Raw genomic sequence first — 24,172 nt, forward strand, 5'->3', positions numbered from 1 at the left:
TCCTGGAAACATGGACCAGAGCTGAAAACGAATCTCCGGTGCTAATCGGATACAGGGAAATCTCTGTCCCTGCCCTTAAAAATAAAAACACCAAACAGGGCCGCTGCTCAGGAGGAATACTGATCTGGTATAAAGAAGAGCTCCATCAGTACATCACACCAGTGAAGAGAGGAGGCAGCCACATATGGATCAGAATCAGCAGCTCCATCCTCACCTCTCAGTCCGATGTCTACCTCTGCACCACCTATATACCACCGCCAGAGTCCCCCTACTTCAATCCAGACAGCTTTGAGATCTTACAAGAAGAAGCCACCCATTATCAGGTCCTGGGCAAAGTTCTCATCTTTGGAGACCTCAATGCAAGAACAGGGAGAGAAAAAGACTTTCTGACCACAGATGGAAACATCTACATATTTGGGGCAGAGAATGACAGTCACGACTCAGAACACTCAGAGAGAAACAGCTATGACAGTACAGTCAACAAAAGTGGCAAAAAGCTCCTGAACTTATGTAAAAGTTTAGGTCTTCATATTCTTAATGGACGTACAAAGGGAGACTCACTGGGAAGATACACACTAAACTCCCATGTAGGAAGGAGTGTAGTAGACTACGCCATTACAGATATGGACCCGGCAAATATTAGCGCCTTCATAGTCACCCCACAAACGCACCTGTCAGACCACAGCCAACTTCTCCTGTACATAAAATCTACAGAGAAACCATCCACACAAAAGCCACAGCAGAGCAGCCTCTACAACCGACCTCCATCCTATAAATGGTCCAAGACGTCAGAAATAAAATATAAAGAGGCTCCCAACAGACCGGAATTACAGGAGATGCTCCACAACTTCTACAGCTACAAGTATAAGTCAAACCCAGAAGGAGTGAATCAAGCTGCAAAAGACCTCAACAAAATATTCCACACCATGGCCAAATTGTCCGACCTCAAACAAGTCAACTACAAGAGGCCAAAAGAAAAGCAGATCAATGGTTGGTTTGACAAAGAGTGTAAAGCCGTCCGAAAGACCCTGAGAACAGCCTCAAACAATAAACACAGAGACCCCAACAACCCAGACCTGAGGGAAGCCTATGACACCATACAAAAGCAGTACAAAACCATCCTCAGGAGGAAGAAGCAGAGCTACATCTCTACCAAACTTAGCCAACTCCAAGACGCCCTCCAAGACAACTCCTTCTGGGAAATATGGAACCACATGGACACAAAGAGCAAGAAAAAGAATGACACCCATATCCAAAATGGCAACATCTGGCTCCAGTACTTCAGAGACCTCTACAAAGACATCCCAAAAGAAGGACTAAGCCAAGAGCAGGAAAACATAACATCAAAACTAAAGGCAATGGAAGAGAAAATCAAAAACTTCCAAAACCCACTGGACACACCAATTACATTACAGGAAGTTGCAGAGAAAATCACTTCCATAAAGTGTAAAAAATCTAGTGGTCTGGATGGAATCCCCCCAGAGATGTTGAAGTACAGCCCACCAGAAATTCAAGCTGCAATGGTTAAACTGTTCAACATTGTGCTGAGTGCTGGTTACTTCCCTCGTACCTGGAACCAAGGACTCATTACACCGATCCACAAGAGTGGGGACAGGTATGACCCTGCCAACTACAGAGGCATATGTGTCAGCAGTAACTTGGGAAAACTGTTCAACAGCATCCTAAACAAAAGGATCATCAGTTTCCTTACCGAGCACAATGTCTTGAGCAAAAGCCAAGCAGGGTTCGTGCCAAACCACCGCACCACGGACCACATCTACACCCTGCACAGTCTCATTCAGAGCCACGTCCACAACACAAAGCATGGGAAGATATACGCCTGCTTTGTAGACTTTAAAAAGGCCTTTGACTCAGTGTGGCACCCGGGCTTGTTCTTAAAAATGCTGGAAAGCGGAATAGGAGGAAAGACCTATGATGTCATCAAAAGCTCCTACACCGAGAACCTCTGCAGCGTGAGTGTGAACGGTAGAAGAACGGCTTATTTCCAGCAGAGCCGAGGAGTCAGACAGGGCTGCAGCCTAAGTCCAACGCTCTTCAATATTTACATCAATGAGCTGGCTACTGCTCTAGAATCTTCACCTGCTCCAGGTCTCACACTCCATGATGCCCAGGTGAAATTCTTGCTCTATGCAGATGACCTACTGCTGGTGTCACCAACCGAGAAAGGTCTCCAAGACAACCTACAAATCTTGGAGAAATTCAGCTCCACATGGGCACTACCGATCAATCTAAAGAAAACCAACATCATGGTGTTCCAGAAGAGAAAAAGAAGATTTGACCAGCATCCTTCATTTGTCCTAAACGGCTACACTCTAACAGGAACAGACAAATACACCTACTTGGGCCTGGAAATTCACCAGTCAGGGAGCTTCAAACAAGCCATAGAGACCCTGAAAAACAAGGCCTGCAAAACCTTTTATGCCATCCGAAGGACATTGTATCATCTGAAGCCACCAGTGAGGGTCTGGCTAAAAATCTTCGATTCCATCATTGCCCCAATCCTCCTGTACAGCAGCGAAGTCTGGGGCCCTCACACTTACCCAGATTGGTCAAGGTGGGATTCCAGCCCAACAGAAATATTCCACCTGGAATTCTGTAAGCACCTTCTCCAGGTCCATCGAAGCACCTCCAACAGCGCCTGTCGAGCTGAGCTGGGCAGATTCCCTCTACACCTAGCAGCTCTGAAGAGGTCACTATCATTTCAGGCTCACCTACAGAGTAGCAATCCAAACTCCCATCACCACAAAGCTCTGATATATATACGTGGGCCAGATGAACCAGGACCCCGGGCACAGCCCTCCCAAACCCAACTGGACAAAATAACCAATCACAGCAGCCTGACAAGAACCAGAATCAGGAAGATGGTAGACGAGGGCCAGGAGAGGTATGTCAGTGACTGGAGGACCGACATCAACACCTCACAGAAACTGACCACGTACCAGAGACTACAGAGAGACTACAGACTGGCCCCGTATCTGGAGAAAATCCCGGACCCCAGAGACCGCAGGACCCTGAGCCGATATAGACTCAGTGCCCACAGTCTAGCCATCGAATCCGGACGTCACAAGCAGAGCTACAAGCCCAGGGAGGACAGACTGTGCCAACACTGTGACCTAGAGGCCCTGGAGGATGAAACCCACTTCCTGCTACACTGCACCAAGTACTCAGCAGTGAGGGACACTCACTTCAGGAGGCTCTCCCATCTCTTCCCGGATTTCAGCTCCATGAAGGAGGAAGAGAAAATATATATCCTGCTGGGGGAAGAAGAGAGCGCAGTGGAGATAGCAGCGCGGTATGTGAGCGAATGCCATAGACTTCGAGAAAGAGAACTATGATAAGTCATGGACTTCCATAGCCCCCCATCCCAGATGTGGCCCCCCCAATCCCCACCCTGGATATGTCCCATCCACCGTTACCACAGTCCCACCGTGGATATGCCCCATCATAAGCCATGGACTTCCATAGCCCCCATCCTAGAAGTGCCCCCACAGTCCCCACCCTGGATGAGCCCCATCCATCCTTCCTACAGTCCCCACCCACCATCCCCACAGCCCCAGCCCCTAATGTACACTTGCTTTGGCAAAACTAATTTGTATTTGGTCCTGCCAATAAAGCTTATTTGATTTGATTTGATTTGATTTGATTTGATAGATAGATAGATAGAGGGATAGATAGATAGAGGGATAGATAGATAGATCGATAGAGGGATAGATAATGGACAGATATATAGAGGGATAGATAATAGATAGATAGAGGGATAGATAGATGGATAGATAGATAGAGGCATAGATAGATAGATAGATAGTTAGAGGGATAGATAGATAGAAGGATAGATAAAATAGATAGATAGATAGAGGGATAGATAGATAGAGGGATAGATAGATAGATAGATAGTTAGAGGGATAGAGGGATAGATAGATAGATAGATAATGGACAGATAGATAGAGGGATAGATAGATAGATAGATAGAGGGATAGATAGAGGGATAGATAGAGGGATAGATAGAGGGATAGATAGATAGAGGGATAGATAGATAGCTAGAGGGATAGATGGATGGATAGATAGATAGAGGGATAGACAGATAGATAGATAGATAGATAGAGGGATAGATAGATAGTTAGAGGGATAGATAGATAGATAGATAGATAGATAGATAGATAGATAGATAGATAGATAGAGGGATAGATAGATAGATAGATAGATAGATAGAGGGATAGATAGATAGATAGAGGGATAGATAGATAGATAGAGGGATAGATAGATAGATAGATAGATAGATAGATAGATAGATAGATAGATAGATAGATAGATAGAGGGATAGATAGATAGATAGAGGGATAGATAGATAGATAGATAGATAGATAGATAGATAGATAGATAGAGGGATAGATAGATAGATAGAGGGATAGATAGATAGCTAGAGGGATAGATAGATAGATAGATAGATAGATAGTGGGATAGATAGAGGGATAGAGAGATAGATAGATAGATAGATAGATAGAGGGATAGATAGAGGGATAGATAGATAGATAGATAGAGGGATAGATAGAGGGATAGATAGATAGATAGATAGATAGAGGGATAGATAGAGGGATAGATAGATAGATAGATAGATAGATAGAGGGATAGATAGAGGGATAGATAGATAGATAGATAGATAGAGGGATAGATAGATAGATAGATAGATAGATAGAGGGATAGATAGATAGATAGTTAGAGGGATAGATAGATAGATAGAGGGATAGATAGATAGATAGATAGATAGATAGAGGGATAGATAGATAGATAGTTAGATAGAGGGATAGATAGATAGATAGATAGATAGTTAGAGGGATAGATAGATAGAAGGATAGATAAAATAGATAGATAGAGGGATAGATAGATAGATAGAGGGATAGATAGATAGAGGGATAGATAGATAGATAGATAGTTAGAGGGATAGATAGATAGAGGGATAGATAGATAGATAGATAATAATGGACAGATAGATAGAGGGATAGATAGATAGATAGAGGGATAGATAGATAGAGGGATAGATAGATAGATAGAGGGATAGATAGATAGAGGGATAGATAGATAGATAGATAGATAGACAGATAATATATGGATGACAGATAATAGATAATATTGTGTCCTCCCCCTCTGTGTTTCCAGGCTGTCTGGCCGCGGATGTGGTGCAGACCCCGCCGCTGGTTCTGGCCTCTCCGGGGGTCTCCGTGTCCATGAACTGCTCCCATGAGGACTCCAGTCAGAACTACAAGTTCTGGTACCGGCAGGAGACGGGCCGGGCTCTGCAGCTTCTGGGCTTCGCCTACAGGACAGATGCCGCCACCATGGAGGAGACTGACGGGAGGATATCCATGCGGCCGGACGGCGCTCAGAGGAGCACGCTGCACATCTCCGCGGTGTCGGCTGCGGACAGCGCTGTCTATTTTTGTGCCAGCAGCAGCCACAGCGGCACAGGAGGAGGGGGAGGGTGTGCAGAACCTGAGAGCAAGCGCCAGATGCAGCACAGAGAAGGCAGACACACCGGTGACATTATCAGTGCACAGGCAGGGAAATACAGGGGAGGGTCATCACTACTGAAAAATTGCAATCTTTAGTTCTCAACACAATAAACTTTCAGTCAATCATCTTCAAGGAAGGAACACCCCTACTAACACGTGGTCCACGTTAACCACTATGGGAAAGGATCAGGACCAGTCAGGGCCTATGTCTATAGTCTCTAGCCACTAACCCTAGTCTCTGTGGCCTACAGTCACTGAGTTGCACTGGATGCTAAGCTCAAACCACTATCATCCCGCATTAAGTACCCCACAGCCGAGCAGAAGGCAGCAGCCCGGTGTATAGGGGTCACCCACGGCTGACTATCTTGCCTGTCGATATATGCAGGTTGCCCATGTAGTCTGGACTGGAGCTCTTGACCGGCGTAGCAGGGGTCTGGGTCCTTACCGATGTGGTGGGGGTCATGACCGGTGTAGCTGGGGTCTCACTGGACGATGAGGAGGGTCTGGAGGGTCTTGACCGATGTAGCGGGGATCTCAGTGGATGGTGCGGGAGTCTGGAGGGTCTTGACCGGTGTAGCGGTGGTCTCACTGGACGGTGAGGGGGGTCTGGAGGGTCTTGACTGGTGTAGCGGGGATCTTATTGGACGGTGAGGGGGGGTCTGGAGGGTCATGACCGGTGTAGCGGCGGTCTCGCTGGACGGTGAGGGGGGTCTGGAGGGTCATGAGCGGTGTAGCAGGGGTTTTGCTGGACGGTGAGGGGGGTCTGGAGGGTCATGACCGGTGTAGCGGCGGTCTCGCTGGATGGTGCGGGAGTCTAGAGAATCTTGACCAGTGTAGCAGTGGTCTCACTGGATGGTGCGGGGGTCTGGAGGGTCTTGACTGGTGTAGCGGGGATCTTATTGGACGGTGAGGGGGGGTCTGGAGGGTCATGACCGGTGTAGCGGCGGTCTCGCTGGATGGTGCGGGAGTCTAGAGAATCTTGACCAGTGTAGCAGTGGTCTCACTGGATGGTGCGGGGGTCTGGAGGGTCTTGACTGGTGTAGCGGGGATCTTATTGGACGGTGAGGGGGGGTCTGGAGGGTCATGACCGGTGTAGCGGCGGTCTCGCTGGATGGTGCGGGAGTCTAGAGAATCTTGACCAGTGTAGCAGTGGTCTCACTGGATGGTGCGGGGGTCTGGAGGGTCTTGACTGGTGTAGCGGGGATCTTATTGGACGGTGAGGGGGGGTCTGGAGGGTCATGACCGGTGTAGCGGCGGTCTCGCTGGACGGTGAGGGGGGTCTGGAGGGTCATGAGCGGTGTAGCAGGGGTTTTGCTGGACGGTGAGGGGGGTCTGGAGGGTCATGACCGGTGTAGCGGCGGTCTCGCTGGATGGTGCGGGAGTCTAGAGAATCTTGACCAGTGTAGCAGTGGTCTCACTGGATGGTGCGGGGGTCTGGAGGGTCTTGACTGGTGTAGCGGGGGTCTAGCTGGATGGTGCTGGGGTCTGGAGGGTCTTGACAGGCGCAGTGGGGGTCTAGAGGGTCTTGACCGGCGTAACTGGGGTTTGGATGGTCTTGACCGGTGTAGCTAGAGTCTTGCTGGATGGTGCAGGGGCCTGGAGGGTCTTGACCGGTGTAGTGGGGGTCTAGCTGGATGGTGCTGGGGTCTGGAGGGTCTTGACAGGCGCAGTGGGGGTTTAGAGGGTTTTGACCGGTGTAACTGGGGTCTGGAGGGTCTTGACTGGCGTAGCTGGGGTCTTGCAGGGGCCTGGAGGGTCTTGTGTACTACCTACTCCAGCCGGCTCCGGAACCAGCCCGCTGCCGCACCAGTCTCCTGCAGGGGAGGCTTCCTTCTTCCCCTCTGTCTGCACATTCCCACGCTGCTGCTCTTCTTCCGGTCCCTCCTCCGGCTCTTTTCACCTCCTCCTCCTTCCTTGTTTCTTCCTGAACTGGTCCCTCTCTCTACGGCTTTCCCCCGGGAACCAATGCTCCAGTTTTCAATTCCTAGACTGCTATTATTGCTATGGCCAGCAGAGGGCAGTGGCAAATCATTAATCTCACAAGGCTGCACAGATCTTTGTGCCCATATTCCTACAAACCGACACCAGCGCTCCCTGCAGGTGACACTCGGGACTCACAGATCTCATTTTTTGGATTTCCATTCGGACTCTCCACATAGAAGTTTGATGGGCAAATAAATATCAGACTAGAGCTCCGCCACGGTCTGTGTACCCAACATAACACCCCTGGAGCAAGGGGAGTGCGCTCAGTTTTTGCTAATTTCTCGTATAAGTTTAGCCGTCAAAAGTGATGAAGTTGTGATAAAATCTACACAAATCATATTTAATAAGAAAGAAAGACAAGGAAAATTGTTGCAAAAGAGAATAAAAATGTGAAAGAAATGTTTCCTCCATAAAGTGTCTTCCTGATTTACAGTAAATAAATGCTGCGTCCATCAATTCTCCGTGTGCTACAGCTTTAAAGCATTTTCTACATCTCAGTTTGCTGTCAGTGAATAAATCCCGAACTTCTATTGTACGTAAGGGCAATAACCCCATCAGTGCTGCTAGTGGTTCTTTTCATGTGAATGGGATGTGAGTAAGCATACAGAGCGGCTATGTGGGGGCTTATACTGTATATAGGAGTTTATGTGGACCTCATACTGGATATAGGAGACTATGTGGGGCTCATACTGTATATAGGAGACTATGTGGGGCTCATACTGTATATAGGGGCTATGTGGGGCTCATGTTGTATTTAAGAGGCTATGTGGGGGCTCAAAGTATGTAAGAGGCTATGTGGGGCTCATACTGTGTATAGGAGGCTATGTGGGGATTCCTGTTGTATATAGGAGTCTATGTGGGAGTTCATACTGTATATAAGAGGCTATGTGGGGGTTCATACTGTATATAAGAGGCTACGTGGGGGCACATACTGTATATAGGAAGCTATGTGGGGGAGCATACTGTATATAGGATGCTATGCGGGGGCTCATACTGTATATATGGGGTTATGTGGGGGCGTATGCTGTATTTAAGAGGCTATGTGGGGGTTCAAAGTATATAAGAGGCTATATGTGGGCTCATACTGTATATAGGGGGCTATGTGAGGCTCATGCTGTATTTAAGAGGCTATGTGGGGGTTCAAAGTATATAAGAGGCAATGTGTGGGATCATACTGTATATGGGGGGCTATGTGGAGTCTCATACTTTATAAAGGGGGCTATGTGGGGGCTCATACTGTATATAGGAGCCTATGTGGGGGCTCATATTGTATATAGGGGGCTATGTGGGGATTCCTGCTGTATATAGGAGTCTATGTGGGGCTCATATGCTGTATTTAAGATGCTATGTGAGGGCTCATAATGTATATAGAAGGTTATGAGGGAGCTCACACTGTACATAGGAGGTTATGTGGGGGCTCATACTGTATATAGGGGCCTATGTGGGGGTTCCTGCTGTATATAAAAGTCTATATGGGGCTTATGCTGTATTTAAGATGCTATGTGGGAGCTCATACTGTATATAGGAGGCTATGTGGAGGCTCATCCTGTATATAGGAGGCTGTGTGGGGCTCACACTGTATATAGGAGGCTATGTGGGGGCTCACACTGTATATAGGGGCCTATGTGGGGGTTCCTGCTGTATATAAGAGTCTATGTGGGACTTATGCTGTATTTAAGATGCTATGTGGGAGCTCATACTGTATATAGGAGGCTATGTAGGGGCTCATCCTGTATATAGGAGGCTATGTGGGGGCTCACACTGTATATAGGAGGCTATGTGTTACGGTTGCTGCGAGCACTGGAGACTATGTCCAGATTTCTTGCTACTGCACATGTGCGAGCGCTGGAGACTAAGTCCAGATTTCTTGCTACTGCACATGTGCGAGCGCTGGAGACTAAGTCCAGATTTCTTGCTACTGCACATGTGCGAGTGCTGGAGACTAAGTCCAGATTTCTTGCTACTGCACATGTTCGAGCGCCGGAGACTAAGTCCAATCTTGGAGCCATTGCACATGTGCGGGTGACATCATCGCTGACACGAGGTCACATGTCTCTGACACCTTCTATGCTGATTGGTCGCTGGTCATGTGCTTGTGACGTCTTGCTCGGTGATAGGCCAGCATGACGTCACTCCTGTCGTTCTGGAAGCGGATTGGCTCTGGTGTCCTCCATCTTGGATGAGGCACAGAGTCTATATAAGACCCTGACACACGCCGCATGGTGCTCAGTCCTCTTGGTTCATGCATATGAGTAGACGCTCTGTGCGCGTTCCTCTAGGCATTCCTCTGTCTATGCTAGGTGAGCGCTACCGGCAGGGTAGCGTTCTTATACCTTACAGCTTCGGCTGCTGTCCGTATCCTTACCTCTTAGGGGAGCGGACATAGGCAGGTGCCTGAGGCACATGGTCTGGCTGGGCCTTGTGATTGTACTCGTAGGTGGACGTTGCCGCTAGGGTAACGTTCCTTATACTGCGTCTGGCAGTTGTTCGTATCCTCGCACACTAGGGGAGCGAACAGAGGTAGGAGCTTTGTGCGGCTTACGCTGCTGTTCGTCTCTTTTGCACCACTAGAAGAGCGGACCTAGGCAGGTGCCATATCTAGTGGTTCGTGTCCTCGCACACTAGTGGAGCGAACGCAGGTAGGAGCTTTGTGCGGCTTACGCTGCTGTTTGTCTCTTTTGCACCACTAGAAGAGCGGACCTAGGTAGGTGCCATTTCGCACACATTGCCTTTGTCTCTGTGATTATTAACAGAGATCATTCCACACACCCTCCAAGTAAGGGAGGAATTGCTTTACTTATTATATTTACTTACTTATTATATCCTTCTGTGAGTTAACAGAGGTATTGCACTCTGCCATAGTCTGCAGCAAAGTCTTTGCACGGTGGACCCTGACTGTCTGATACTCCTTTCGGTTATTATCAGACAGCCCCCCGTAACATTAGGACTGAGCCAAGGGTCTGGCAGTTATGGCAGAATATCAGCAGTTACACCGTTACATACAAGTACTTGAGTCACGGCTCAAGAGTATAGAGGATAAACCTCAGACCATGGTGACATCTGCACATGATCCTCGACTTGCTCTACCAAACAGATATTCTGGCGATGCCAGATCATGTCGTGGTTTCATTAGTCAGTGTCAGATACACCTAGAGGTTAACTCTTCTCGCTTCTCTACGGAGAGGTCCAGAGTAGGCTTTATCATCTCCTTACTTCAGGACAAAGCCTTAGAATGGGCGACTCCCCTATGGGAGCGCTCTGATGTGGTTACTCTGAGACATCAAGACTTTCTTGATGCTCTTAAGGCGGTATTCATGGGTCCGCAGGTTACCCATGATGCGGCCCTGAGACTGTTAGATCTATCTCAGGGTTCGTTATCCACTAGTTCTTATGCCATTGCTTTTAGAACTCTGGTGGCAGAACTAGATTGGCCAGAGAAGGTGTTGATTCCTATCTTCTGGAGAGGGTTGGCTGGCTATGTCAAGGATGCCCTTGCTACTCGTGAAGTCCCTGCTTCTCTGGAGGACTTGATCACAGTAGCAACGAGGATCGATGTACGCCATAAGGAACGTAGACTCGAGGTCTCTTCCTCACGCCCTAAGCATCGGGCTATTCCAGTTGTTGAGGGTCCACTACCATCTTCCTCAGCATCTGAAACATCTCCCACTCCTATGGAGTTAGGTCATACGTTCTCCAGACTACGCAAGTCTGGTCCTCCTATATGTTACGTATGTCGTCAGGCTGGGCACTATGCCAACAAGTGTCCTAGTCGTCAGGGAAACTCCCTGGCCTAGTAACCATTAGAGGGGGGTTACTAGAGACGTCTTCTGCACCCTCTAAGTGTTGTATCCCAGGTCAGCTCTCGTTATCTGAGAATACATGGCCTATTATGGCTTTTGTGGATTCCGGAGCTGACGGGATTTTTGTGTCCTCAGGATTTGTAAAGGGACACAATATTCCCTCTATCATGTTAGAGGCGCCTATTCCTGTCCGTGTTGTTAATGGAACTATGTTGTCTGACTCCATTACATTGAGGACAGTTCCCTTGCGCCTTTCCCTGTCTCAGGGTCACATAGAGGAGATTTCTTTTCTTGTTTTGCCTGAGGGTATAGACGACGTCCTTCTGGGTCTTCCATGGCTTCGGACTCATGCTCCTCACATTGACTGGGAGTCTGACAGCATTATTAGTTGGGGTTCGAAATGTCAGTCCCGATGTCTTCCCTTACCACCTAAGGTCGTTGCAGTTGCATCAACTGATCTCTCTCCCATACCTACACCCTATTTGGATTTCGCTGACGTGTTCTCCAAACAGGGTGCTGAGGTTCTTCCACCCCATAGGCCGTATGACTGTGCCATAGACCTTATCCCAGGTTCGGTTCCACCTAAAGGCAGGGTTTACCCCCTGTCGATACCTGAGTCGGAGGCCATGTCGACCTATATAAGAGAGAGCTTAGAGAAGGGGTTCATTCGTAAGTCTGTCTCTCCCGCGGGAGCTGGGTTTTTCTTTGTTCGGAAGAAAGAGGGTGATTTGCGTCCCTGCATAGATTACAGGGGTCTCAACGCAATCACAATAAAGAACAAATACCCATTACCTTTAATTTCGGAGCTCTTTGACAGACTGAGAGGAGCTCAAGTTTTTACGAAGTTGGATCTGCGGGGTGCGTATAACTTGGTACGAATTCGAAAGGGTGACGAATGGAAGACCGCTTTTAACACCCGAGACGGTCACTATGAATACCTCGTCATGCCTTTTGGGTTATGTAATGCACCCGCAGTATTTCAGGACTTCGTAAATGATGTGTTCAGGGATTTACTGTTATCCTCAGTAGTGGTGTATCTGGACGACATCCTGATTTTTTCTCCTGATCTGGAGACTCATCGTCAGGATGTCGTTCGTGTCCTTTCCCGTTTAAGGGAGCACTCATTGTTTGCTAAACTCGAGAAATGTGTATTCGAGCAGTCCTCATTGCCTTTTTTGGGTTACATTATCTCACAAGAGGGTCTGGCTATGGATCCTGCGAAGCTCTCTGCTGTCCTGCAATGGTCCGAACCTCATTCCTTGAAGGCGGTGCAACGCTTCTTAGGATTTATAAATTATTACAGGCAGTTCATACCCCATTTTTCTACTTTGGTGGCCCCTTTGGTGGCCTTGACTAAGAAAGGTGCTAATCCCAAAGCCTGGTCTACTGAGACATCTCAGGCTTTTGAGGCAGTAAAAAGACACTTTTCAACTGCTCCCGTTCTTCAAAGACCCGATGAGAGTAAGCCCTTCCTCTTAGAGGTTGATGCCTCTTCAGTGGGTGCTGGTGCGGTCTTGTATCAAAAGAACGGTGCAGGTAGAAAAAGGCCGTGTTTCTTCTTTGCTAAAACCTTTTCACCGGCAGAGAGAAACTATACCATTGGGGATAGGGAACTGCTCGCCTTGAGATTAGCCTTGGAGGAGTGGCATCACTTGCTGGAAGGAGCGAAACATCCTTTCCAGGTCTATACAGACCATAAGAATCTGACGTACTTACAAACCGCTCAGCGTCTGAATCCTCGCCAAGCCCGCTGGTCCTTGTTTTTCTCCCGCTTTCACTTCTCCATCAACTATTTGTCTGGGAGTAAGAATAACAAGGCAGACGCCCTGTCTCGCTCTATGCTTTCTACCCAGGAAGAGATTGACGAACCTCGTCTTATCCTTCCCTCCAGGGTTTTTCATACGCTCTCTCCTGTGACGTTAGACCAAATCCCACCGGGCAAGACATTTGTTCCGCCTGATCGACAGAATGATATACTGTCATGGGCCCACACCTCAAAGGTGGGTGGGCATTTTGGTATTAGGCGGACACGAGAGTTACTGGAGAGGTGGTATTGGTGGCCACACTTAGCCAGCCACGTCAAGAGATATGGCAGTTCCTGCTACTCGTGTGCTCGCAACCGTCCATTACGGCAGAGACCGGCTGGGCTCTTGCATCCTTTACCAGTGCCAGATAGACCATGGGAGGTGGTAGGCATGGACTTTGTGGGTGATCTTCCATGTTCACAGGGACATAGATTTGTGTGGGTCATTACGGACCATTTCTCCCGGATGGTTCATCTCGTACCGTTATCGAGAATCCCATCTTCCAGGGTACTAGCCAAACTATTCCTCAAGCATGTCTTTAGGCTTCACGGGATGCCAGATCGTATCATTTGTGATAGAGGCCCGCAATTTACTTCCCGTTTCTGGCGACATCTTTGTAGCCTTCTGCAAATTGAGTTGAATCTCTCTTCGGCATACCATCCGGAGACTAATGGTTTGGTTGAACGTACCAATCAATCTATGATTATATACCTTCGACACTTTGTTGCTGAGAACCATGATAACTGGTCCTCCCTCCTACCCTGGGCAGAATTTGCCCTTAACAATTCGCTGGCTGAGGCCACTGGGCAGACACCGTTCGTACTCAATAATGGGCAACACCCTAGGGTACCGGTACCGTTTCCCGCTGCTGCACCTCCTCCTCTTGTGGCCGACTGGGCAACTAATGCCAGAGAGGTTTGGGATCGGACTCAAGAGTCGATCCAAGCAGCTAAGGACCGTATGAAGACAGTGTCCGATCGGTTTCGTCGCCCGGCTCCTGTCTTTTCTCCAGGGGACTTTGTGTGGCTCTCTGCAAAACACGTGAGACTTAGAGTGAGCTCTGTCAAATTTGCTCCTCGCTTCCTGGGTCCTTATGAGGTTCTTCGACAGGTAAATCCTGTAGTCTATCAATTGAAGTTACCTGTCCATCTTAGGATTCATGACAAATTCCATGTCTCACTGCTAAAGCCGGCTATTTTACCTCACGCTCGTGAAGTGCACTCTCCTGCCTCTGATTCCTCTCGCTCTAGCTATGAGGTACGAGCCATAGTTGGTTCTAAGATGGTTAGAGAGCGCAGGTTCTTCTTGATAGATTGGGAGGGCTATGGCCCGGAACATCGCTCTTGGGAGCCTGAGGAGGCTGTCCATGCTCCCGACTTAGTTGCCGATTATCTGCGTCGCCGGGAGGGGGGCCCTTGAGGGGGAGGTACTGTTACGGTTGCTGCGAGCACTGGAGACTATGTCCAGATTTCTTGCTACTGCACATGTGCGAGCGCTGGAGACTAAGTCCAGATTTCTTGCTACTGCACATGTGCGAGCGCTGGAGACTAAGTCCAGATTTCTTGCTACTGCACATGTGCGAGTGCTGGAGACTAAGTCCAGATTTCTTGCTACTGCACATGTTCGAGCGCCGGAGACTAAGTCCAATCTTGGAGCCATTGCACATGTGCGGGTGACATCATCGCTGACACGAGGTCACATGTCTCTGACACCTTCTATGCTGATTGGTCGCTGGTCATGTGCTTGTGACGTCTTGCTCGGTGATAGGCCAGCATGACGTCACTCCTGTCGTTCTGGAAGCGGATTGGCTCTGGTGTCCTCCATCTTGGATGAGGCACAGAGTCTATATAAGACCCTGACACACGCCGCATGGTGCTCAGTCCTCTTGGTTCATGCATATGAGTAGACGCTCTGTGCGCGTTCCTCTAGGCATTCCTCTGTCTATGCTAGGTGAGCGCTACCGGCAGGGTAGCGTTCTTATACCTTACAGCTTCGGCTGCTGTCCGTATCCTTACCTCTTAGGGGAGCGGACATAGGCAGGTGCCTGAGGCACATGGTCTGGCTGGGCCTTGTGATTGTACTCGTAGGTGGACGTTGCCGCTAGGGTAACGTTCCTTATACTGCGTCTGGCAGTTGTTCGTATCCTCGCACACTAGGGGAGCGAACAGAGGTAGGAGCTTTGTGCGGCTTACGCTGCTGTTCGTCTCTTTTGCACCACTAGAAGAGCGGACCTAGGCAGGTGCCATATCTAGTGGTTCGTGTCCTCGCACACTAGTGGAGCGAACGCAGGTAGGAGCTTTGTGCGGCTTACGCTGCTGTTCGTCTCTTTTGCACCACTAGAAGAGCGGACCTAGGTAGGTGCCATTTCGCACACATTGCCTTTGTCTCTGTGATTATTAACAGAGATCATTCCACACACCCTCCAAGTAAGGGAGGAATTGCTTTACTTTCTTATTATATCCTTCTGTGAGTTAACAGAGGTATTGCACTCTGCCATAATCTGCAGCAAAGTCTTTGCACGGTGGACCCTGACTGTCTGATACTCCTTTCGGTTATTATCAGACAGCTCCCCGTAACATTATGTGGGGGCTCACACTGTATATAGGAGGCTATGTGGGGGCTCACACTGTATATAGGAGGCTATGTGGGGCTCATCCTGTACATACCGTAGGAGGCTATGTGGGGGCTCACACTGTATATAGGAGGCTATGTGGGGGCTCACACTGTATATAGGAGGCTATGTGGGGGCTCACACTGTATATAGGAGGCTATGTGGGGGCTCATACTGTATATAGGAGGCTATGTGGGGGCTCACACTGTATATAGGAGGCTATGTGGGGGCTCACACTGTATATAGGAGGCTATGTGGGGGCTCACACTGTATATAGGAGGCTATGTGGGGCTCATCCTGTACATACCGTAGGAGGCTATGTGGGGGCTCACACTGTATATAGGAGGCTATGTGGGGGCTCACACTGTATATAGGAGGCTATGTGGGGGCTCACACTGTATATAGGAGGCTATGTGGGGGCTCACACTGTATATAGGAGGCTATGTGGGGGCTCACACTGTATATAGGAGGCTATGTGGGGGCTCACACTGTATATAGGAGGCTATGTGGGGGCTCACACTGTATATAGGAGGCTATGTGGGGGCTCACACTGTATATAGGAGGCTATGTGAGGGCTCATAATGTGAATAAGTCTACAGTGAAGGAAATAAGTATTTCATCCTTTGCTGATTTTGTACGTTTGCCCACTGACAATGACATGCACAGTCTATAATGTTAAGGGTAGATTAATCTTAACAGTGAGAGATAGAAAATTCAAAATATCATCCAGAAAATCACATTTCAAAATTTTAGGAATGATATCTTTACTGATTGTATTGGAAGGTTCATCGAATTATGAAGTTTACACTGCCTAGGTACAGGTTCTCAGGGACCGACCCAGCAGTATATAGAGTCCTGGGGGCATTGTATACACCAAGCAGGGTTGGGGATCCCCACTAGGGTTGGGCTTCCGTTGTGTCCTTCATTACTTTTCTCTTTCGCTCAGCACATGATCAGCTTTAAAACGAACTCTGTTGGGAGATGCTTTTGCTATATGTGTCTATACATGGCCACCCAGTGGTTGTGATGTGAATTGCAGCTTGTGCAGGTGTTTTTCTAGAATGTTGCAATATTGTGACATATTTATATTGATAAAAGTTGCAGTCTACACAAATTGAAGGTAACGATGGACTTATCCAAATATCTTCATACAAAAGACCATAGAGGTATACAGTCTACTTGTTACACAAATCCCATGGCTGATCTATACGGATACCAGTAATGAAACCTTTCCTAGGCCAAATAAACTAAAAAAGTGATGAAATCAGTGCTGCACCCATCCAGCCCTGTTCATGAAAGCTCTTTATCCTATTTGGCCTCTATTTTTGGCATAAATTAGTTTAGTATTACTAAATATCAGAGGCACCAAAATATATTCATCCACCACATCATCCACTCTGCCTTGTCATCCAACATTGCCAATACTAGTGAGGATATTTATATATGAACGGGATTTTCCAGGCTCTGTATAATTCTCTACAGTCGCTTTCTGTGAATGTAGCTTGCTGACTCCAATACGCTGTACTATTCTTCATCCAATATGCACACTGTCAGGAATCCCCTCTGTTGGCTTCTTGAATGGTTGCCACATCACCCTAATTGTGCACTTTTCATACAAACTATATTGTCTTGACTAGTACATTTTTCTGTTTTTCTCAATATTCTGTGGAGAAGTTATTCAGCCCATAACCACATCGCATGGAGCAGGCAGCAGAGGGGAATCCTAACAGTGTGCATATTGCAGGATTCAGCAATCTTCTCTCATTCTATGTGAAGCCCGGAAAACCCCCTATGAACCTGTAGTTGTTATTACTGATGTATTCTTATTCTTTTACAATTATAGTTACAAAGATCCAACCTTCTACGGGACAGTATCATCCTTGTATCGACATTTGCAACTGGTATTTATTCTTTATTAACGTCTCATTTTTAATATATTTATACTATATCTATATATATAATTGCCTTATTCTGTCTGTCTGTCTGTCTGTCTGTCTGTCTGTCTGTCTGTCATGCTCCGAAATTGTGTCCTTACGGTGACACAAAGCTGATTGGCCGCTGAACTCGCCATGGCCCCGCCCCCCACACGGATTGGCCTCTCGCCCCGGCTCTCTGCAGGCCCCGCCCCCCTCACGCAATGCACGCTCGCTCTGGCCCAACTGACACGGAGCCCCGATTCCCAGGTGAGTACACACACATCAGGTCACACTCACTCTCACACTCACTCTCACACACACCTCACACATCACAACATCCTTGGATATCACTTGCTTCTACACCGGCTCCGTCAGGATCCCGGCAGCGCCAGACATAACCTTGCGATGCTGGGATCTTGACGGAGGCCGTGAAAGCTGGTAACCATTATACACATCGGGTAACTAAGGTCCCTTAGTTACCCGATGTGTATCATAGTTACCAGTGTACACCGGCTCCCACTCACTCTCATACACACCTCACACACACATCACATCGCATCCACACATCAAGGTCCTGCAGCTGCGGAACATACACACACACATAACAGCACACACATAACAGCACACACACATCAGATCACACTCACACACACCTCACACATCACATCGCATCCACATACTCACAACATCCTGGGATATCGCTTGCTTCTCGGCGGCGATACTGTGCTGTTGTGAGCTTCCAGGACCTGCCGGGGGATCACATGGCCAGAAGCATGTGATATCCCCGGATGTTGTGAGTATCAGCGCGTATGTGCAATATCGTCAGTGTGTGTGTCTTTGTGTGTGAGTGTATGCGATCGGGTGTGTGTGAGTGTATGCGATCGGGTGTGTGTGAGTGTATGCGATCGGGTGGGTGTGTGTGAGTGTATGCGATCGGATCTGTGAGTGTCGGCAGAGGAGCACGGCGTGCTGGAGGAGGCTGAGAGGAGAGAGGCTGAACCTGGGGAAGGCTGGGATATGGAGGCTGGGGACAGAGAGGCTGATGCTGGGGACAGAGAGGCTGATGCTGGGGACAGAGAGGCTGATGCTGCAGGTAGAGAGGCTGATGCTGGCGCAGCATGGCGGATGGAGCACCTTTGGAAGTGCGCAGGATGGCGGATGGAGCACGTTTGGCAGTGCGCAGCATGGCGGATGGAGCACGTTTGGGAGTGCGCAGCATGGCGGATGGAGCACGTTTGGGAGTGCGCAGCATGGCGGATGGAGCACGTTTGGGAGTGCGCAGCATGGCGGATGGAGCACGTTTGGGAGTGCGCAGCATGGCGGATGGAGCACGTTTGGAAATGCGCAGCATGGCGGATGGAGCACGTTTGGGAGTGCGCAGCATGGGGGATGCAGCACGATGGGGAGTGCGGAGTATGGCGGATGGAGCACGTTTGGGAGTGCGCAGCATGGGGGATGCAGCACGATGGGGAGTGCGGAGTATGGCGGATGGAGCACGTTTGGGAGTGCGCAGCATGGCGGATGGACCACGTTTGGGAGTGCGCAGCATGGCGGATGGAGCACGTTTGGGAGTGCGCAGCATGGGAGATGGAGCACGATGGGGAGTGCGCAGCATGGCGGATGGACCACGTTTGGGAGTGCGCAGCATGGCTGATGGAGCACGTTTCGGAGTGCGCAGGATGGGAGATGGAGCACGATAGGGGGTGCGCAGCATAGGGGATGGAGCACGTTTGGGAGTGCGCAGCATGGCGGATGGAGCACATTTGGGAGTGCGCAGCATGGGGGATGCAGCACGATGGGGAGTGCGGAGTATGGCAGATGGAGCACGTTTGGGAGTGCGCAGCATGGCGGATGGACCACGTTTGGGAGTGCGCAGCATGGCTGATGGAGCACGTTTCGGAGTGCGCAGCATGGGAGATGGAGCACGATGGGGGGTGCGCAGCATAGGGGATGGAGCACGATGGGGAGTGCGCTGCATGGGGGATGGAGCACGTTTGGGAGTGCGCAGCATGGCGAATGGAGCACGTTTGGGAGTGCGCAGGATGGGAGATGGAGCACGATGGGGGGTGCGCAGCATAGGGGATGGAGCACGTTTGGGAGTGCGCAGCATGGCGGATGGAGCACGTTTGGGAGTGCGCAGCATGGGGGATGGAGCACGTTTGGGAGTGCGCAGCATGGCGAATGGAGCACGTTTGGGAGTGCGCAGGATGGGAGATGGAGCACGATGGGGGGTGCGCAGCATAGGGGATGGAGCACGTTTGGGAGTGCGCAGCATGGCGGATGGAGCACGTTTGGGAGTGCGCAGCATGGGGGATGCAGCACGATGGGGAGTGCGGAGTATGGCGGATGGAGCACGTTTGGGAGTGCGCAGCATGGCGGATGGACCACGTTTGGGAGTGCGCAGCATGGCTGATGGAGCACGTTTCGGAGTGCGCAGCATGGGAGATGGAGCACGATGGGGGGTGCGCAGCATAGGGGATGGAGCACGATGGGGAGTGCGCTGCATGGGGGATGGAGCACGATGGGGAGTGCGGAGTATGGCGGATGGAGCACGTTTGGGAGTGCTCAGCATGGCGGATGGAGCACGTTTGGGAGTGCGCACCATGGCGGATGGAGCACGTTTGGGAGTGCGCAGCATGGCGGATGGAGCACGTTTGGGAGTGCGCAGCATGGGAGATGGAGCACGATGGGGAGTGCGCAGCATGGCGGATGGAGCACGTTTGGGAGTGCGCAGCATGGGGGATGGAGCACGATAGGGAGTGCGCAGCATGGCGGATGGAGCACGTTTGGGAGTGCGCAGCATAGCGGATGGAGCACGTTTGGGAGTGCGCAGGATGGGAGATGGAGCACGATGGGGGGTGCGCAGCATACGGGATGGAGCACGATGGGGAGTGCGCTGCATGGGGGATGGAGCACGATGGGAAGTGCACACCTCCCCCCAACACACACACATACGCGCGCGCGCGCACTGCACAACACACCACACCACACACACACACACTGGGAACCACAAACAACTGCCCTACACAGACACCCACACACACAGACAACGCTGCACACACAAATATACGCACATACCGCACAACACGCACATTGCACAAAACATACCTCCCCCCAAAACACACCACACACACACAAACTGCGCAACACACACACAACGCTACAGACACACAGCGCTCCACAAACAACGCAACACACAAACAACACCGCTCTCACCCCCCATCACACCCAGACAACATCCAGAACATGTACAGCGCCCTACACAAACACTTGGTAACTACACACAACATCTATATATATATATATATATATATATATATATAACAAAAATCATACATGAACTACACAATACGTAAATTCTAGAATACCCGATGCGTAGAATCGGGCCACCTTCTAGTATAATATATTTTCCAGGCTGCAGAATAAAGTGCTGCAAAGATACAGTTACATGATAAAATTCTGGCTGTCTGATGCCACCACTAGGGGGAGCCCATGCTATGTGGATTTATATTTCTAGTATTGAACTCAATGGGAGAGGCACCCGGTAAAAGAGCGCCACCTAGTGGCTTTGTAAGAAAATGCTAGGTCAGGAAACTGCACTAAACCATAAGGGACATACAATGACCTTCCATGGTCCATTAGCTCTGATACAATTTTCATATAGGTGGACTGATTTCTATACTATATATATTAAATAAGGAGGTGCTAGAAAAGAGGGCAGAGGTGTGATGGAGACAAAGTCAGTTGAAGTCTAGAACTATTTGATTATTAATAGAAACTACATTTTAATACGCACTAATGATATATTTGTATCTCTTCTTTGACCTATAGGGGGCGATACCCAGACACCGGCCACCATGCATGTAACATACAAATGTCCCAAAAGGGGTCAGGGACAGATTTGTCAATCTTGTGTTGTAACTTAGTAATTAATACAAGAGTCAGTGACTTCCGGCACTCCAGCTGTTGTGACACTACAACTCCCAGCATTCCCCTGCAATATATGATGACAGGCATTCATCAGAGCATGCTGGGATATGTAGTTTATCAACACCTTCTTTACTGTGGTTTGCTGACCCCATTATGGACAAATATATAGTCCCACATATTGCAATGACAACTTTAGCTCCTAAGAGAACGCCTTGATTTAGGGTTTTATATCTGACTCTTAACAATTCCAGATGCAGCAGAGTTAATACTTGTTTCCTGTAGACCAACAGTGGAAACGTCACACCGGACATGAATTTACGTTAAAAGATGAAGAGAAGAAACTATGAAGATGTTTCCTGTGCAGGAGCCGGAAACCAAGGACCTGCAGATAAGCAAGAAGAACCGGGCGAGCAAGACGGGTCAGGAAACACATGCAAGAACCTAAGTCTATGAAGACCCCAACACTTGGATGCAATGCAGAAACTGCTGGAACTGATCTTGGTGGAAAATCTGCTCCTTTGTAGGTTTTCTTCATGGTCTACAAGATGAGGGTCTCTAAAATCTTCTCCTTTGTAAGATTTTTCTCATGGTGGTTCATGGTCTACAAGGAGAGGGTCTCTTAAATCTTCTCCTGTGTAAGGTTTTGCTCCTGGTGGTTCATGGTCTACAAGAAGAGGGTCTCTAAAATCTTCTTCTTTGTAAGGTTTTGCTCATGGTGGTTCATGGTCTACAAGAAGAAGGTCTCTAAAATCTTCTCCATTGTAAGATTTTGCTCATGGTGGTCCATGGTCTACAAGAAGAGGGTCTCTAAAATCTTCTTCTTTGTAAGGTTTTGCTCATGGTGGTTCATGGTCTACAAGAAGAAGGTCTCTAAAATCTTCTCCATTGTAAGATTTTGCTCATGGTGGTCCATGGTCTACAAGAAGAAGGTCTCCAAAATCTCCTTTGTAAGGTTTTGCTCATGGTGGTTCATGGTCTGCAAGAAGTGGGTCTCTAAAATCTTCTCCTTTGTAAGCTTTTGCTCATGGTGGTACATGGTCTACAAGAAGAGGGTCTCTAAAACATTCTCCTTTGTAAGGTTTTGCTGATGGTGGTCCATGGTTTACAAGAAGAGGTTCTCAAAATCATGTCAATTCATAAGCACTGGGAGAAGTATATTCCCTAGAATGATAATATTATATGTATAGTAGACCACCACTAGACTCATCCGGGTATTAACCTAATGGGTCTTGTGGTTGGTCAAGACTTGGGACCCCCATGGTATTTGTAGTTATAACCCTTGAGATTTGCTTCTTGCAGATGAAGGGCTTGTCTTGCCAACTTTACAAAGATGCACCTTACTGATCTAAGGAGGTTCCATGATGAAGCCTCCTGAGAAGGTTGAGCCTTGATGGACAGTGTATACTATTTGAAGACAAACTAAGACATATTGAGACTTCTGACCTTTCTTGTCATGATTACTCCACAGGTCTGTCTTGGAATTGAAGTAGTACAGAAAGACAAGTTCCTAACTCCTTCAGTTGGAGAAGAGGTGACCATGTCCTGCAGACACAATGACCAGAGCTACATAACGATTCTATGGTACCAACAGAAAAAGGAGGGAGGGATGAAGCTCATCTCTTATTCCACTGGAAAAGATAATTCTGATATAGAAGATAAGGAAAATCCAGAGAAATGGGCTTTGGAAAGACCGGATATTCTGCAATCTTACTTAAAAATAAAAAAAGTTGAAGTTCTGGACTCAGCCGTCTACTTCTGTGCATCTAGTACACAGTCGCACACAACAGAGGGGGAGGCAGGCGAAAACCTTTACTGCAGTTAATAAAAAAAAATTACAACTTCTACCAACAGGTGGCGCTCATGCCTTCTATTCCAGAAAGGAACAAGTTGTAACAAATTCTATTTACAAATATCTTACTTACATTGTATCTGCTCGTGGTAAACATGGATGACAACTAGAGATGAGCAGATCTGCCAAATGTCAAATTCTACCGTTTTACTCAAAATCGTCCAGAAAGTTCAATTCACAACTAATTTATTCCATGCGAATTGAATGAGCCCAGATTTTTTATTCAGACCTTATAATAAATGGATGGGCCATAAAGGGGTTAAGAAAACCAATAAAATATGCCACTCATATGGCCCTTCACCTTTGCCTGCCACTGCTGCCTCCCACTAATTCTTGGCTCACGTCTTAGGACTATGCTCCACTCCAGCGTCAGCGCTGGTCTTCTCTTTACTCCTTTTCCAGTGCTTCTCCTTGGCTTCTCTCCAGCGTTGGTCTCTTCTTCACTCTTTTCTGGTGCTTCTCCTTGGCTTCTCTCCAGCGTTGGTCTCTTCTTCACTCTTTTCCAGTGCTTCTCCTTGGCTTCTCTCCAGCGTTGGTCTCTTCTTCACTCTTTTCTGGTGCTTCTCCTTGGCTTCTCTCCAGCGTTGGTCTCTTCTTCACTCTTTTCTGGTGCTTCTCCTTGGCTTCTCTCCAGCGTTGGTCTCTTCTTCACTCTTTTCTGGTGCTTCTCCTTGGCTTCTCTCCAGCGTTGGTCTCTTCTTCACTCTTTTCTAGTGCTTCTCCTTGGCTCCATTTTAGTGCCGATCTCTT

The 24,172-nt window shown here is 48.6% G+C and overlaps 1 long non-coding RNA gene across 1 annotated transcript; it reads left to right on the forward strand.

The window, feature by feature from the left end:
* The first annotated feature begins 17,839 nt into the window (after window positions 1-17,839).
* Window positions 17,840-23,336, forward strand: LOC142313206 (uncharacterized). The gene is made up of 3 exons (XR_012754405.1): window positions 17,840-17,910; window positions 21,856-22,093; window positions 23,042-23,336. It is a non-coding gene; the product is annotated as an uncharacterized LOC142313206 (long non-coding RNA).
* Window positions 23,337-24,172: the final 836 nt, after the last annotated feature.

Source organism: Anomaloglossus baeobatrachus, chromosome 5, assembly GCF_048569485.1.
Source record: "Anomaloglossus baeobatrachus isolate aAnoBae1 chromosome 5, aAnoBae1.hap1, whole genome shotgun sequence".
Classification (NCBI taxonomy): domain Eukaryota; kingdom Metazoa; phylum Chordata; class Amphibia; order Anura; family Aromobatidae; genus Anomaloglossus; species Anomaloglossus baeobatrachus.